Here is a 15,524-nt window from a genome sequence, read left to right on the forward strand (position 1 = left end):
CACATAGCGCTGGACAAGAAGCGGTCAGACAAGAAGAAAACATAAAAGGCATCCAAACTGGAATCAAGGAAGTAAAACTCATTATTTGCAGATGTCATGTATTGTGTATAGAAAACCATAAAGATTCCACCAAAAAAACTAGAGCTAATAAATTAATTAGGCAAAGTCGCAGGATACAAAATTAGTGTCCAGACATCAAAGGCATTTTTGAATGTAGTTTAGTTTTTGAACTGTCTTTGCAAAGTTTTGATATCAGGGTAATAACTTCATAGTATGAATTGGGAAATATTTCCTCCTTTTACTTTCTGGAAAAGATTGTTTAGAACTGGTGTTAATTCTTTAGTGAAGCAATCTGGGCCTGAAGATTTCTTGTGGGGGAGATTTTAAATTACCAGTGCACTTTCCTTAATAGATACAGGGCTATTCAAATGATCTATTTCATAGTGAGTTGTGACAGTCGGTGGTTTTTTTAGTACTTATTTTGTTTCATGTAAGCTGTTATTTGTATAGAATGCTTTGTAATATTCTCTTATTATCCCTCTGGTATCTGCAGGGTCTGTAGGGAAACCTACTGTTTTCATTCTTGCTATTGATAATTTGTGTCTTATCTTTTTTCACTTTTAAGTCTTGATGGAGGTTTGTCCATCTTATTGATCTTTGCAAAGAGCCAGCTTTTTATTTCATTGACTTTCTCTATTATTTTTCTGTTTTCAGTTTCATTGATTTTGCCCTCATTTTATTTCTTCCTGCTTGTTTGGGGTTCTTTTGATCTTCTTTTGTGGTGGGCACTTAGATTATTGATTGGGAACTTCTTCTCCTTTCTAATGTGAGCAGTTAGTGCTGTAACTTCCATTCTCAGCACAAAGCTTTTCCCCACAAGTTTTGACATTATTATGTATTTTCATTCAGTTTGATTTACCTTTTGATTTTCCTTGAGGCTTCCTCTTTGACCTACAGATCATATTTAGAAGTATATTCATTTTAAAACTGTATTTCCACATGTTTAGAAATTTCCCCTCTGTCTGCTATTGATTCCAGTGGAGTCAGTTCAATGGAGAAAAGATAATGCAGGAAAGGCATTTAAAAAAATTCATCACCCATTCATAATAAAAGTTCTCAGAGAAAGGAATAGAGAATTTACTCAGCTTGATAAAGAGTATGTACAAAAATGCTACAAGCAACATTATAGTTATCAGTTACAGACTGAATTCTTTCTCCCTGGGACCGGGAACAAAGCAAGGGTGTCTGCACTCAAGTCTTTTTCACTTTTACTTCAAGCCTTGTTATAAAGCTACAGTAATCAGGATGGTTTGGTAGTGCTGCCAAGATAGATAGAGACAATGGAGCATAATGGAAATTCTAGAAATAAACACACATATATGTAGTTGTATGATTTTCAGCAAAGGCAATTTATTGGAGAAAGATACTCTTTTCCACAAATGGTGCTGGAGTCACTAGATATCTATATGCAAATCAAATCATAAAGAATTTACTTATAGGTTGCACCACATATAAAATGGAACTCAAAATGGATCCTTGATACAAATATAAAACCTAAATTGAAAACGTCTAAAAAGAATACTTCTAAAAAGAAACATGAAAATGTGACTTTGGATCAGGAAGAGACTTCTTAAATTCAGAATGAAAGCATGAAACATAAGAGAAATTTGTATATGGGATTGCATATAAATTAGGAACTTATACTTTTTTGAAAGACATTGTTAAGAGGCAAAAAAAAGAAAAAGATAAAGACAGAGAAAATATCGGAATATCACATATGTGATTAAGGAATCTAGAATATCTAAAGATCCCTCAAAACTAAAATTAGGGGTCCAACACTCAATTTAAGAAATGAACAAAACAGATGAACATATATGTCACCAAAACACAATACGTGGCTAGCCAATAAGCACATGGAAGGATGTTTAACTTTATTGGCTCTCAAGGAATTACAAATGCCATTTATTGTATGTGAATTTTAAATGTTTATGTTGCCACTTGTCAAGATATGAAGACGTTCAGTTTCAATTCTGTTCCAGGCCATATGAATGCCACATAAAAGCCACAGGGCCTTGCATGGCTCTTGGACCGTGGGTGAGGGCAGGGTGGTGGCCATTGCCACGGCAGATGCTGCGGCAGCCCCCTCCTTCCTGTGCTCTTGGGCCCTCAGACTGGGGTTCACCCAGAGAAAACCTACTCACTGTTCTTTTTTTACAAATCAATGACTCAGACCCAGAGACCTCCACAGCATCCGGTCTCTGTCTTCACCTCCACCAGTACCTTGCTCTCCTATTTCTGGCAGGTCGGGCGCAGAGGACAGGGACCTGGAGAAACTGTGAGAGTGTCTGCGTTAGAAAACACTGACGTCTGTTTATAGGCTCATTCTTTCCTTTGTGTGCTTTCTGAGAAGTGGAAGGTATGTTTCTAGGGGCCACGATGAAACAGGACCTGGTAGTGCGCCTCGTTACAAATGCAGATACCTGCTGTTCAGTTTGCTCTGCCTCCTCTCTCTCTCCCTTTGGGAGTTGTCTCTCTCATGTTTGTGTGTACGTTGGAGTCGGGGTTGTCCCATGTCACCAGAGGGTCCTGACTCCTTTGATAGACATCTGTGGGCTGTGCTTGCCCGGCAGCTGTTTCTCTCTGTCCAGGAGCAGAACTTTGGTTTTCCTTTGGGGAACCACACCTCCTTTTGGTCCTGGTAGTTGGGGTCACACAGACCTTTGAGGTTGCAAGCGCGAAAACATAACCCAGGCATGGCCAGTGAGACTTCTTTTCTGGGTTTCCATTGGCACCAGCAGGAAAGAGAACCTGGAAATGCCAAGGAAAGGGCCTGTCCGTGCAAAAAGCTAACACAGGGGAGAGGGGACTCAGAGGAGAAAGGGAGATGGGATCCAAATACTGAATCTCTGCACCTTACTCTGCTCACATGGCTTTTTCAGCTACATGAACCAATGCGTCCCTCCCTCCTCCCGCCCCCATACTGGTTTGTGTTGGCTTTCTGTAACTTGCATCTAAGATTGCTGCTTAATGGCACCTCTGAAATCGGCCTTACGTTAATGAAGCATTGGGTTATTGAGGAGGGAAGCCCCAGAGTACCTTTATCCCATACACAAATTTAGAAATTTTCTTACGCTGGTTAGGTCAAGATGTGTCACCAAAAGGTGGAAACGGATTTAAATAGATTATGATCTATCGACGTGGAATATTATTGATTGCATTTTTTTTTTCAGAAATATTTTGAAACTTCCTTGCAAAGAGGGACGATAATAAGCCACTTAAGGTCAGATTGTGTTATTGACACCATCCGTGGGAAGAATGGACTAATTGCCACCTATGTCTTTTGTGTCAGAGACATGGCAGTTCTATCACCTTCTACTCAGTTCTTTCATAGGGGGATTGGTGTTAATTCATTTTTATTATACTCGATGTACCATTGGAATGAGCAGAATCAATGCTTCATTTACGAGAAATCAGTCAGCATTGCTCTTTGGCAGGGACTGGGTAGTCCTGTGATTTGTGTGTGTGTGTGTGTGTGTGTGTGTGTGTGTGTGTGTGTGTGTTTTAAGAGGAGAAATAATCCCTGCCAGATCCATTTAGACATTTGTCTGATATAATCTCTCATTTATGAATAAAACTTCTATTCTCATTATTCTCATTCACTACCTATTATGTTCAGTATCCAAAGGCACAACTTATCCAAAATTGTTTAAGGCCCAGCATTTACAATCACAGATTCTTGCCTTTGATCGTTCTTCTTGTGGTTGTAAGACTTTTCTTAATGAAAGTATGCTTCCTTACTTTTGGCAAAACATTTGCTCTTGGGTGGACTGACATTGCCCTGCCTTCCTCTGCTGCCTGGATGGATAAGAAAGTGTTTATTTATTTGCTTGTTTGTTTGTATTTTTCTTGTTGTTATTATTGTGGTTTTTTTTCTAGAACCAATGAAGCTTTTTGCATATTTACTACTGCACATGGAATGTTTTCTTATTAAAGAAATCACTAAGACCAAATCCCTCTTGAGCTCATTATAGTCTTTGAAAAATTACTTATTTTTCTTTTTTTAAAAATTGATTTTCAGAAAGAGAGGAAAGGAGAGAGAGAGAGAAACATCAGCTGGCTGTCTCCTGCATGCCCCTTACTGGGGACTGAGCCAGCAACCTGAGCATGTGCCCTGACTGGGAATTGAACTTGCAACCTTTTGGTGCACAGGACAATGCCCAACCCACTGAGCAACACTGGCCAGGCTGAAAAATTGTTTTTATTGATTACTTCACATTGCCGAAGATTCTAAAATTATATGAACTTCATAATTCAAATAGGAATAGAATAATCACTCTTAGCTCTGGTACACTTGAGAACATGCAACATGCTTCCCTGGAGAAATAAATTAAAGATTGTAAATTGCAAAGCAATTTGTTATTTTGATGCTGTCAAAGCAAAAGGTTACTTCTAATGCCTTTTCATCCTGTTTTTAAAAAGCAATCTGCAGAAATTTATGTAAATAGATTTAGTTTGGCACTCTCTAAATAAGACCATTTTAAAATAATTTTCTTAAAAGATTGCAGTTTTTAAAAAAGCACTTTTTAATTTTCACTTATACAAAATAATGGTGACGTTCAGATTAAAAACTACTTTTTGAAAATGGAACACTTCAAAATTAAGATTATTGAAATGATGCAAATATTAAAACCTGAAGCTGGTCCATCCAGAGCAATCTTTTCACAAGTAATTTTTTGAACTAGAAGGAAAAACTCGGGGGACAGAAATGTAGTTGAAGTTATTAGTAGACCTAAAATTATATTCAAATCTTAAATAGGAGGTGGATTTGAAAGACTTATTAAAAAGCATAGCCCCCCCAAAATTCTATCATCATTTTGGGAGGCAGTACGTTCTCTAGTTCTACTCTGGTGAGTAATGTATTCAGTCCTGACCATCTCATTTCAGGAGAAACATGGGCGAAATGAAAGGAGTTCAGAGATAAGTAGCAGACATGACCAAAGGCCTTGAAAATCTAATTCACAGGGGGAGATACATTGAAAGGCTGACAGCCTGCTTGAAAAGGCTGGACAAGCTGTTTGAGCAGACACTTGGGGGCTAATCAGGGTCACAGGAGGCAGCAGCGCTCTCCAGGATACAACTGAGCTTTATCTCAGGATGGAATCCGCTGGGATTGTGGGAAGCACCGGACGGAGCCATTAAAATTGCATAAATGAACTCACATGGACGCGTTCAGGATTGCTAAAGGATAAACTGAGGCATATTGAAAAATGTCTGCATTTATTTGAACACAAATCCGTTCCAATCAGACGGCTCCCAAACCACAGGTGGTTAGGGGTTCCTCCTGAAAGGAGTCAGGGGAAAGGGCGGGAGCAGAGAGAGGAAAGTATGTGATTGGCCACAGTTTAAAGCCTCGTTGGCTGTTTGCGATTGGTTGCCCTTCCAGGTTGATTTTGTAACTTTGAGGTGTTTCCAAGCTTAGATTTTGGTTTCTCCATTTAGAATCCCATTTCTTGATCTAGCTCATTGTTCAGAAATGGATCATCTATAGGTGTAACTATGTGTATTGCTATTTATTGCTCCTTTCTAGCTAAGGAATTTGCTCATGTTCTTTCCTCTGGCGTAGTCGTGTGGTACAGCGTTGCATCTAAATCGCCTGGTCTTGTGCTCCAGTTTCTTACCTCAGATTCTCCCAGAGCCACATTCCCACCACAATGACACCTACTTCTCTGAACAGCGAAGTGAGGTCAGTGGAAAGCAGAGCCCAGGGGTCAGGAACACAGAAGATTCAGAGGACAGACTGCAGGGTGGTAGGGGCACTCCAGGAACGTCCTAGAGACTGGTCTGTCCCCATTTTATGGTCAAGAACAATTCACCCTTCTCCTTTTCCAGTCTGCATGCTAGAGACATCTGTTCCATGGAGAAAGAGTTGCTTTCCATTGATGGGCTGTCCAGTTCTGCTGAGATCTGTACCTTTGCCAAAACATTTAACCATTCCTATTGGCAGCTGAAATCCAAATAGAACCAACAGCCCAATAACCTTATTGGCTTTCATTAATTAATTAAAGCTGCTAAAATATAATTGTCAGACTTTTCTTTGAAAGCAGTAGGAAATTTGAAGATAACTTTATTATTTATTTATTTATTTATTTATTTATTATTAATTCTCACCTGAGGATATTTTCCCATTGATTTTTAGAGAGAGTGAAAGGTAGTGGGAGAGACAGAGAGAGAGAAACATAGATGTGAGAGAGACCCATTGATTGGTTGCTTCCACACGCACCCTGAACAGGGCTGGGGATCAAGCCTGCAACCGAGGTACATGCCCTTGACCGGAATCAACCTGGGACCCTTCAGTCCACAGGTCGACACTCTACCCACTGAGCCAACACAGCTAGGGCTTGAGATAACGTTTTGCTGAGAAATTACTGAGACAGGATCTTAAAGGTAAATGTAAGAAGGTGGTCCCATCCAGTAGCCCAAAGAGTCCATTATAATGATCCAGCTACTTGGCAGTGCCCACATTAATGCAATAGTGACATCTTTTCAGATTTTGCCATCATGATGCATACAGCTAAACTCTAGCCCCACTGGGAGCAAATAAATGCGCCAAGACATTAAACACCAAGTTCTTGCCTTAGAGATCTCTCTTCCTTAGAGATCTTTCCTTTAATAACTATAGAAACAGAGACAATATAACTTTATGTAAGTTTCTATTCAAATGTGTGTGTTTTTGTGATGTAGGAAACATTTTTATTTTTAATTTCAGTAATATCCAGAACTGAAATGGGACAGTAGAAAAGTGAGAGTAAATCTTAAGTTTGGTTGTAGTCATTGCAGAGAAGAATGGTTTCTACCTAGAGGAGGGGTGGGGAACGTCCAGCCTACAGGTCACCAAAGGCCATTTGGTCTGGCCCTGCCAAAGAATTAGGGGTGAGTTAATTAAATGTTTGACCAAATATAGCTGGCTAATTTTTAAGTTGATAATTTTATATGGCTGGTTAATGATGTGATAAATATCTAAATGGTCCTGGGTAGAAAAAAGGTTCCCCAGCCCGACCTAGAGACTCATTTTGGTGGCATTGGAAAACCTCAAAGAAGCGAGGACTAAATTTTAACTGGACACCTCAAAAACAATGGTCTCAGATTAAGAGATGTTTTGCAAATCAAATATTTGGTAACTTCGCTTCAGGTTCATTTAACATGAAATCAAATATATGGTCAAATATGTATAACTGGAAAATATCCACTTTCTATAAAGATAATTAACATTAAGTTCCCAATCTCATTGTTTGGTAGCTCTCTCGTGTGTAATGCAAACCACCAGTTCCCAGCACAATTGCCCCCAAGAAGTGACCCCCCACTTGTGCAGGGTGAGGCTGTTCTCTCAGCACTGAGCCCCTCACCTTTTCTTCTGGTCATCAGGCTGACTTTGTAGACATCTCTGGCATTTATTTGGCCATGTCCTTATGGGGGGTCCTCCTGCGTGTTGTCTTCTAAAACAGCCCAGAGTCTCACCATCTCCAATTGCTAAAAGGAGAAAACCCTAAGGTAGTAACTGTGCCATGTGTTTTTGATCCTCATTGGACCTGGGTCACACTCTGGTCTCCAGGGGGTTGGTTTTCTTCCAGGGCTGAGCCTCACTTTGGACCTGACCCTGAGCATTGCCTTTTGTGTTCTGAGTTTCAAAAAGTCACTTGTGAAAACAGTTCTTGATTTTCTACTTGAAAACTACCTCCTCTTAGAGACTAAAAGACTGGCGGGTACAGGACTAGACGCATTTCCCTTTCAGCCCTCTCCTAGTTTCCAGGAAATAAATCAATTCCCACAATTAGACCCTGGAGTATCGCCCCAGAAATAGCACTCCATTCTACACACGCTGAAAGGACTGCATTTCTTTTAAGGCCAGCCAGGCCCACTCATGACCCATAGAAAAACCAACTCTATTGTAAAGACAGAAAAGCCATTAAACTCTGCCGAATTCATACATCAAAATTGTTTCCAGACAGACCTAGGATCTTTCAGATTATCCCCGCCCCTCCTCACTCCAAACGAATCCACTTTGACTTGAAGTTATTAAAGTGGAGAAAGACACGCATATTCTTAGTTCTCTATAAATGGGTCCAGAGAACTATGGGACAGAGAGGACAATAGAGTTTTTCTCTCTTTAGGAGATTTCAGAAAATAACTTCATTCATCAGGAGTATATATCAACTAATAGAGTCTGGGCTTGATGCAATTTCTTTTTACTTATTGATGACTGGATCTGTTAGAAAATGCTCAAAATGTAGTTCATTCTTCTCCTTACTTAGAAATTGCATCTGTCTGGCACATATCACTTTAGTGATAATGTCATGTCACAACTAAAGGTTGACTGTATGGATAGAAAACTTAGAGCTATTTTCTGAGGGAGAATTAGTTCAATTTGCCTAACCACTACTCATAGGAATAGCAATTCCAGCTGTGCATAGTTCTTCACATTAGGCTGTATTCTTGCTTAGAGAGCTTTGTGGATTCCAGGCTGATTTCTCTAGAGGCTCTATGCTCTTTTCTCATCAGGCCCACTACTGATTTTATAGGCAAATCAATACACTCAGTATACTATGCTAGTCTTCCACTTCTTGAATCGCTGAGCTTTTTTGATATATATACACATATATATCCCAGATGACTTGGCTCAGTGCTTTCAGTGGTTGAGTGTTGACCTACAAACCAGGAGGTCATGGTTTGCTTCCCGGTCAGGGCACGTGCCTGGGTTGCGGGCTCGATCCCCAATAGGGGGCATGCAGGAGGCAGTCGCTGATCCATGATTCTCATTGTTGATGCTTCTCTCTCTCCCTCTCCCTTCCTCTCTGAAATCAATAAAAAGTATATATCTTAAAAATAAATAATATATATACTAAGGTGTCAGCTCTCTGTACTGCTGTTGTCTCTCCAGCTTTCTGTAACATCCACGTGACAGCACTTCTCCATTTGGGTTAAGATATCTGATTCACTGTTACTCTCACACCACTTCACCTGGTTATATAATCTTTGTAGGATATAAAATTACTTTCTGTCTTTCTTCCCAGATTAACTTCCCATGAAACATATCCTATTCTTCTCCTAAGGTTCTACTTTACTAGTCATGCTGAGGTCCTCCAGAGAAGGTTTTGGATCTGTATTTTGTACTATTATCCCTCTCTTCCTCATTTTTCAGTTCAAACATTTCTTGATTTTACCAGTACGTTTTCTCCCCAATAGAATCCTCTCATCCTCTAGGATGGGCAGACAAGTCTTTAGCAGGGGCTCAATGTACTGTTGTAACGAGATTCCGAAGACCAAATTCTATTTTTCACTGATATCCTCAGATTGAACACTTCTCATTCTATTTTCCTTCTCTGACAAAACTACTACCCTTATTTGGAAGAAGAGATGAAAACCACCTGTGATTCCATGACCCTTAGCTTTTTTTTACCTAAAACCCTCTGACAAGGAACATTTTTTATGACACTGCTATTTATTCCATTGGGAGTAAGAGGAATGTGTCTGGTACATTTAATGAGCCTTGGCAAGTTTTTGCTCAAGGCTTAGACATATACCCTAAGAAGCCAATTATCCTAGTCAGGGCATATTGTAATATTAGGACAGAAATACATTTAAATTTTTTCAAGAAAAGAGGGATTAATTGTAAGAATATATGATAATATTACAGAATCCAATTATTGGGAATACAAACAGGTCTCTTGAAAGATGGAAAGTAATCAAGCAGCTAATTTCTCTCCCTCTCCCTCTCATTGTCTCTCGTCTCTATTCCCTTCGGGTGTCTATTTTGTTCTCCTGATTCTCTGTCACATTTATCAGTGTATATATGGCTAAAAACAGCCACAAACTCAGAATCTTTGTGGACTTACAGATTCAAAGTTTATAACCATATAATTAATAATTTCTATGTCTCTTTAGTTAAAATTTTTGAGAGATACTGGTGAAGACAGTGGGGTTATCTGGTCTAAACATAGGGGACAGATTCTCTTAGATGGCAGTGTGGATGGAGGTGTTGCAATTGGTGTATCAGTCATCAACACACTCACCATTGAAGAGAGATTTACCCACTTCAAAATTGTGTTAAGGGCCTACTTTGGTTCAATTATTTCAACACACATGCTAAGTGCAGTGTAGGCAGGTTATTTCTTGTTATTAATGGACTTTCAGATTGATGAGGTTTTGGGCTGTAATTGTTGTTGATGAAATGCTTCAATGTCACCTTCCTTGACCACATAGCTGCCACTCATGTGTTTTTCTAGTCATTAAGTTCCACACATGGGCTTTGCTTCCTTTCTGAACTTTCAGAATATTTTCTTCTATTCTTTCTAGTCTTCCAGTGAACTGAAGGGGGGTTGCTTTGCCCCAAATAAAAACACCTGTTTGTTCTGAAAATGCCTATCATTCTGTGAAACTTTTGAGCCAGACAAACCTACGGCCCATTTTGCAGATTCCCCTCTCTCACAAGATGAGGCACAGATGTCAGTGGTTCTCCCTGGAATTAGCCTTGTTTTCATGTTGAATAGCAGCCTTATTGTTCCAGTAAACACTTCTCTGCTAATTGCTAAGTCCGTGTGTATCTTCCTATTTCAACCTTTGAATGACCGCTGCTCTAACCTGCCTGTGCACATCTGATGCCACTGTTTCTCCTGGATTGGCTGGAGTTTTGCTTTATTTTAGGTTCTAGATGTCCATTCACTGTCAGTTTTATTTTCCATTTTATCATTTGAAAATTAAAGGTATCTCTTTAGACATGGAAGCATTGGACAGAGTGCGGAATCTCAAAGGGAAGATGGGGGACAGTGGGTGGGTGGATGGAAGGTAATCAACCAAAGACCTTGTATGCATATATGCATTACCCTTGGACACAGACAATAGAGTGATGAAGGCCTGGGGTAGGAATCGGGGGGGAGGGGTTGGAGGTGATTAATGGGGGAAATAAGGAGACATATGTAATACTTCCAACAATAAAGAATTAATTTAAAAGGTATATCTCTTTAAAAAAGTATCCCTATTTTAATGTAAATGAATTCATATTTTTTTTGCCTTTTAGTTTATGCAATTTGTTTAAGAAATCTTTCCTCTGATCCAGTTTTATTTTTCTCCATGTTTTAAGCCAATTTTCCCAACACAATCTCTTAAACAACTCATCATTCTTTCCCAATTTGTGGTACTACCTTTGTTATATATTTTGGAAAATCTTGTATACGGGTATATCTGGAAAATATTTTAAGGTATGAATTAACTATTCCTCAATAAATTTGATAGAATGTATGTATATTATCATATAAGGCTATGGTTTATGACTAATTAGTTTATCCAAGTTCTCTATTTTTAAGGGGGGAGCCAATTTGTCCACTTTACATACTGCATATTTTTTCTAGAAATTTAGCTTTTTCATTTAAGTTTTCAACTTTATTAGTGAACTAGAGGCCCAGTGCATGAAAATTCATGCACTAGATTGGGGGGGAGGGGTCCCTCAGCCCAGTCTGCCCCCTTTCACAGGTGGGCAGGGGTGGGAGGCAATTGGCAATCAGGGGAAGGGGATGACCCAGATGCGCAAGCCTCAGCGGGCCCTGGTTACCTGAGCCTTGGGTGGCCCTCAGTGGCTGGGCAGCCACCATCTGAGGCTTGCCTGGGCCTTGGGCTGGCCCTAGGGGATTGGGGGGCTGAGGGAACTGGAGGATTCTGGAGTGTGGAATGACCTGCCTTGCCACACTGCCACCCCAGCGGGGCTGAGGGGCCTGGGTACAGCCATCTTGTGTGGGCATTGCCATATTTGAGGACATGGCAGTCAATTATCATATTCCCTCATTGTTGGCTGTAGGGGTCACCATATTTGAGGGCAGAGCAGTCAATTAGCATATTTCTTCCATATTGGCTATGGGGACAACCATCTTTGAGGGTGGGGCAGTCAATTAGCATATCCCCTCCTTATTGGCCGTGGGTGACAACATCTTTGAGGGCAGGGCAGAATTAGCATATTCCCTCCTTATTGGCTGTGGGGACAGCCATCTTTGAGGGTGGGAGAGTCAATTAGCATATTCCCTCATTATTGGCTATAGGGGCCACCCATCTTTCAGGGCAGGGCAGTCAATTAGCATATTCCCTCATTATTGGCTATGAGGGCCACCCATCTTTGAAGGCAGGGAAGTCAATTAGCATATTTCCTCCCTATTGGCTGTGGATGCTACCACTTTTGCGATGGCTTGAAGGTCAGTTAGCATATCCCCTCCTTACTGGCTGTAGGGGACATCTTTGAGGGTGGGACAGATAGCATATTCCCTCCTTATTGGCTGTGAGAGCCACCTTCTTTGAGGGCAGGGCAGTCAATTAGCATATTCCCTCCTTATTGGCTGTGGGGGGCCACCATCTTTGAGGGCAGGAGAATCAATTAGTATATCCTCTCCTTATTGGCTGTGAGGGACACTATCTTTGAGGGTGGGGCAAAAATTAGCATATTTCCTCCTTATTGGCTGTGAAGGGCCACCATCTTTGAGGGCAGGAGAGTCAATTAGCATATTCCCTTTTTATTATTATAATTGTACATATAATATATAAATATGGACATCATATAATCTTATTCTTTAAATCTCCTTCACCATTTTATTACATTTTTTAAAGCATCTCCTTTTTTCCTTGAGGAGTTTTTATTTTTATTTTTTATTGTTGTTGAAGAACCAAATATTAAATTTTGTTGGTCTTTTTAAAAATATGTTTGTAATTGATTTCAGAGAGGTAGGGAAAAGGAATGATGAGAGAGAATCATTAATTGGCTGCATCTTGCATGCCCCCCACTGGGGACTGATCCCACAATCTGGACATGTGCCCTGATCAGAAATTGAACTGTGACCTCCTGGTTCATAGGTCGACATTCAACCACTGAGCCATGCTGGCCTAGTGGTCTCTTCTATTCAGGACTCAATTATTGAAAACCAGTGTGTGGGACTCTTATTACAAACAGTGCTAAGAAAAGGGCTCATGACTCTTCCCCAGCTCCTCATCAAGCCTTGAGTTGGGGCAGGTGTGTCCATGGAGTGACCATGAAATGTTTTCCAAAACCTGTTTTGTCTCCCAAATATCTGCCTGAGGACCCCCTTGGGATTGGAGAAGCTGCAAACCAAGCCGGTGTGTGAAAAACTCCCTGGCTTGGAAAAGAAATCATTACTATATAGAAAGACGGATTTCATCTGAAGACCCCTCATAGTTGAAGGAACCCCTGGGTCACGAATGAACTTAATTTGGGACTGAAAAATATACATATTGCAAACAACCTCTCAGCTATGAGGAGAAAACTGCCTGGCATGCTTAGAGCTAAGAGTGGGGATGGTTTTGCTTGGAGAGGCAGAATGGTCGAGTAGGGCCACTTTAAAAAGACGGCAGTTTAAAAAGCAGGTCCTTAGGGCCCTGCTGGTGAGGGTGGAGCGGGGACACCTTGACCAACCCCCTCAGGTCTTTCCCCCATATCTTGGGGGCGAGGGGACCCCAGAAGAACCTTGGGAGGGACGCAGAGGGAGTGCAGCAGCCCGCTGGGCCCCCACGAGGACGAAATTCCTCATTCACTGGGCAGGGTGAGACCACTCCTGCCGGGGTCCAGCCCTTATTCTGGTCCCCAGGGAGCCATCCCCCCTGGGAGAGACCTCGGCCTGGGCAGCCTCCCGAACCTGTGCTGAGTTTGCCATCTGGGGAGCCGCAGGAGAGGCTGAGCCACCCCAACCTCCATTCCTCTCCCCCCCCTTTCCCTCTCCTGGGCCAGATGCCCCCAACTGGGAGCAAACCCACCAGTAGCATTGTGAGCCCTGGCCAGGCGACCCAGCGCTAAAGTCCCCAATCGGTGTGCCATGTGCTGGGGAACGTGGCCACGTGGTTCTCCACTGCTGGCCGGGCCAGCACCCCTGCACCCCAGTCCCCAGCAGCTCCCGCTGCGGCCTCCACGAGTGTCCGCAGGCCCCGGGTGGACGAGAGACCCCTCAGCAGCTCGCCAAACGCGCCCTGGCCTGCTGCGCCCGGGCCGTGCCGGAGCCCGAGAGGCCATGGCGCCTGGTGGCTGATGATCTCCTGCTGGCGAAGGGGGAGCAAGGCTTTGTGTGCCTGGGGACTGAACGTCTTACGGCCAGGACGTCCGTCCGTCCGTCCGTCCGTCAGCAACCTGGAGAGTCAGAGCCCTCTGAGCGCTCGCCGGCCGCCCGGACCGCTCACTGCTGCTGGGGAGGACCCAGCCTTGTGCCCAGGCCTGGCGCCCAGGAGAGCCGCAGGCTGTTCCAGCGCCCGCAGGAACCCTTCTTGTAAGTGCCCACGACCTCAGGTACCGAGGAGGCCCTCTGTGTAGTTATAAACACTTCCCGGCTGTTTTGTGTGCCTTTTGTTTGTTTGTGTTTTTGTGTGTGTGGTTTTTGTTTTTATAAAACGCAGGCACCCTTGACTCATTCCTAGCTCAGCCACTGACTGTGTGACTGGTATTGTACCTCTTCTCTCCCACTAAGTTTTCTCACCACTGAAATGGGGGTGAAACTAGTTTGGGTTGTTATAAAGAGCAAGCAAGCTCTGTCTCTGAGTCTGTATTGACTGCAGTGTTTCAGTGATTGCTGTCCCTTTTTTGTTGTTCTCAATTTCTCTTTATTTAAGGGATGCTCCCTATAAGGTGAAGCCCCATGGGATCCCTCTTGGGAAAGACAACGCACAGAAGCTATGATGCCTGGGTGCATTGGGGGGCTGCTCCGTCCTGGGAAGGGCTAACCCCCCTGCTGTGCAGAGGCTGGGGGAGTTTGCACTGGGTGTCAGTTTAGGCTGCGGCCTCTGTGTGAGAGAGTGGTGGGTGAGCTTTGGTCAGCCAGTCTGGCATGGTAAGACAGATTCCATGCTCTATTTGGAATGTCAGTGTGTTGTTGTTGCTTTTCCTTTTTTTTGGTGGTGTTTTTTTTTTGTTTTTTTGTTTTGTTTTTTCATTAAAGACACCTCAATTTTGGAGGCAAATTTTCCAAATTAAAATAAGATAATAAGTCTCTTAGGCCAAGGAGACAGCGGTGACATGCAGAGGCATTGGCCAGTCGCAGAGAGCGAGGACACAGTTTGAATCTCAGTGGGAGGGTTTCTGGGACGGGCAGGGAGACGGCATGGAGTTGCTGTAAATGTGAAATGAACACTGATCAGTGACCTGAGAGACTGGCTGGTCCATGCCTAAGAGAAGGGGAAAGCCTCTGAAACCTTTCAGAGCCGCCTGGTAATCCCCGAGCAGGAAGACACCACAGGAGAAAATCTCCTTGAGCTACGTTCGTTGCCAGGGTCAATGGCTGTGTTTTCTTTTCGTCCGTGTTTCATATTATTCAGATATTAAAGAGATGACTTATGTGTCCAGAAGAATAAAAATCATTAGATATATAGTTAGTTCTTTATTTTCAGATGTGGCCTTTCTATCGATACCTTCCTTTGTCCTCACACGCACGTATTATCATCTCTTTTCTTTCTGCTTTCACCAATCTCCACACTTCGCACAGGTAAAACCAATT

Source organism: Pipistrellus hanaki (assembly GCF_964339955.1).
Source record: "Pipistrellus hanaki genome assembly, chromosome: 10".
Classification (NCBI taxonomy): domain Eukaryota; kingdom Metazoa; phylum Chordata; class Mammalia; order Chiroptera; family Vespertilionidae; genus Pipistrellus; species Pipistrellus hanaki.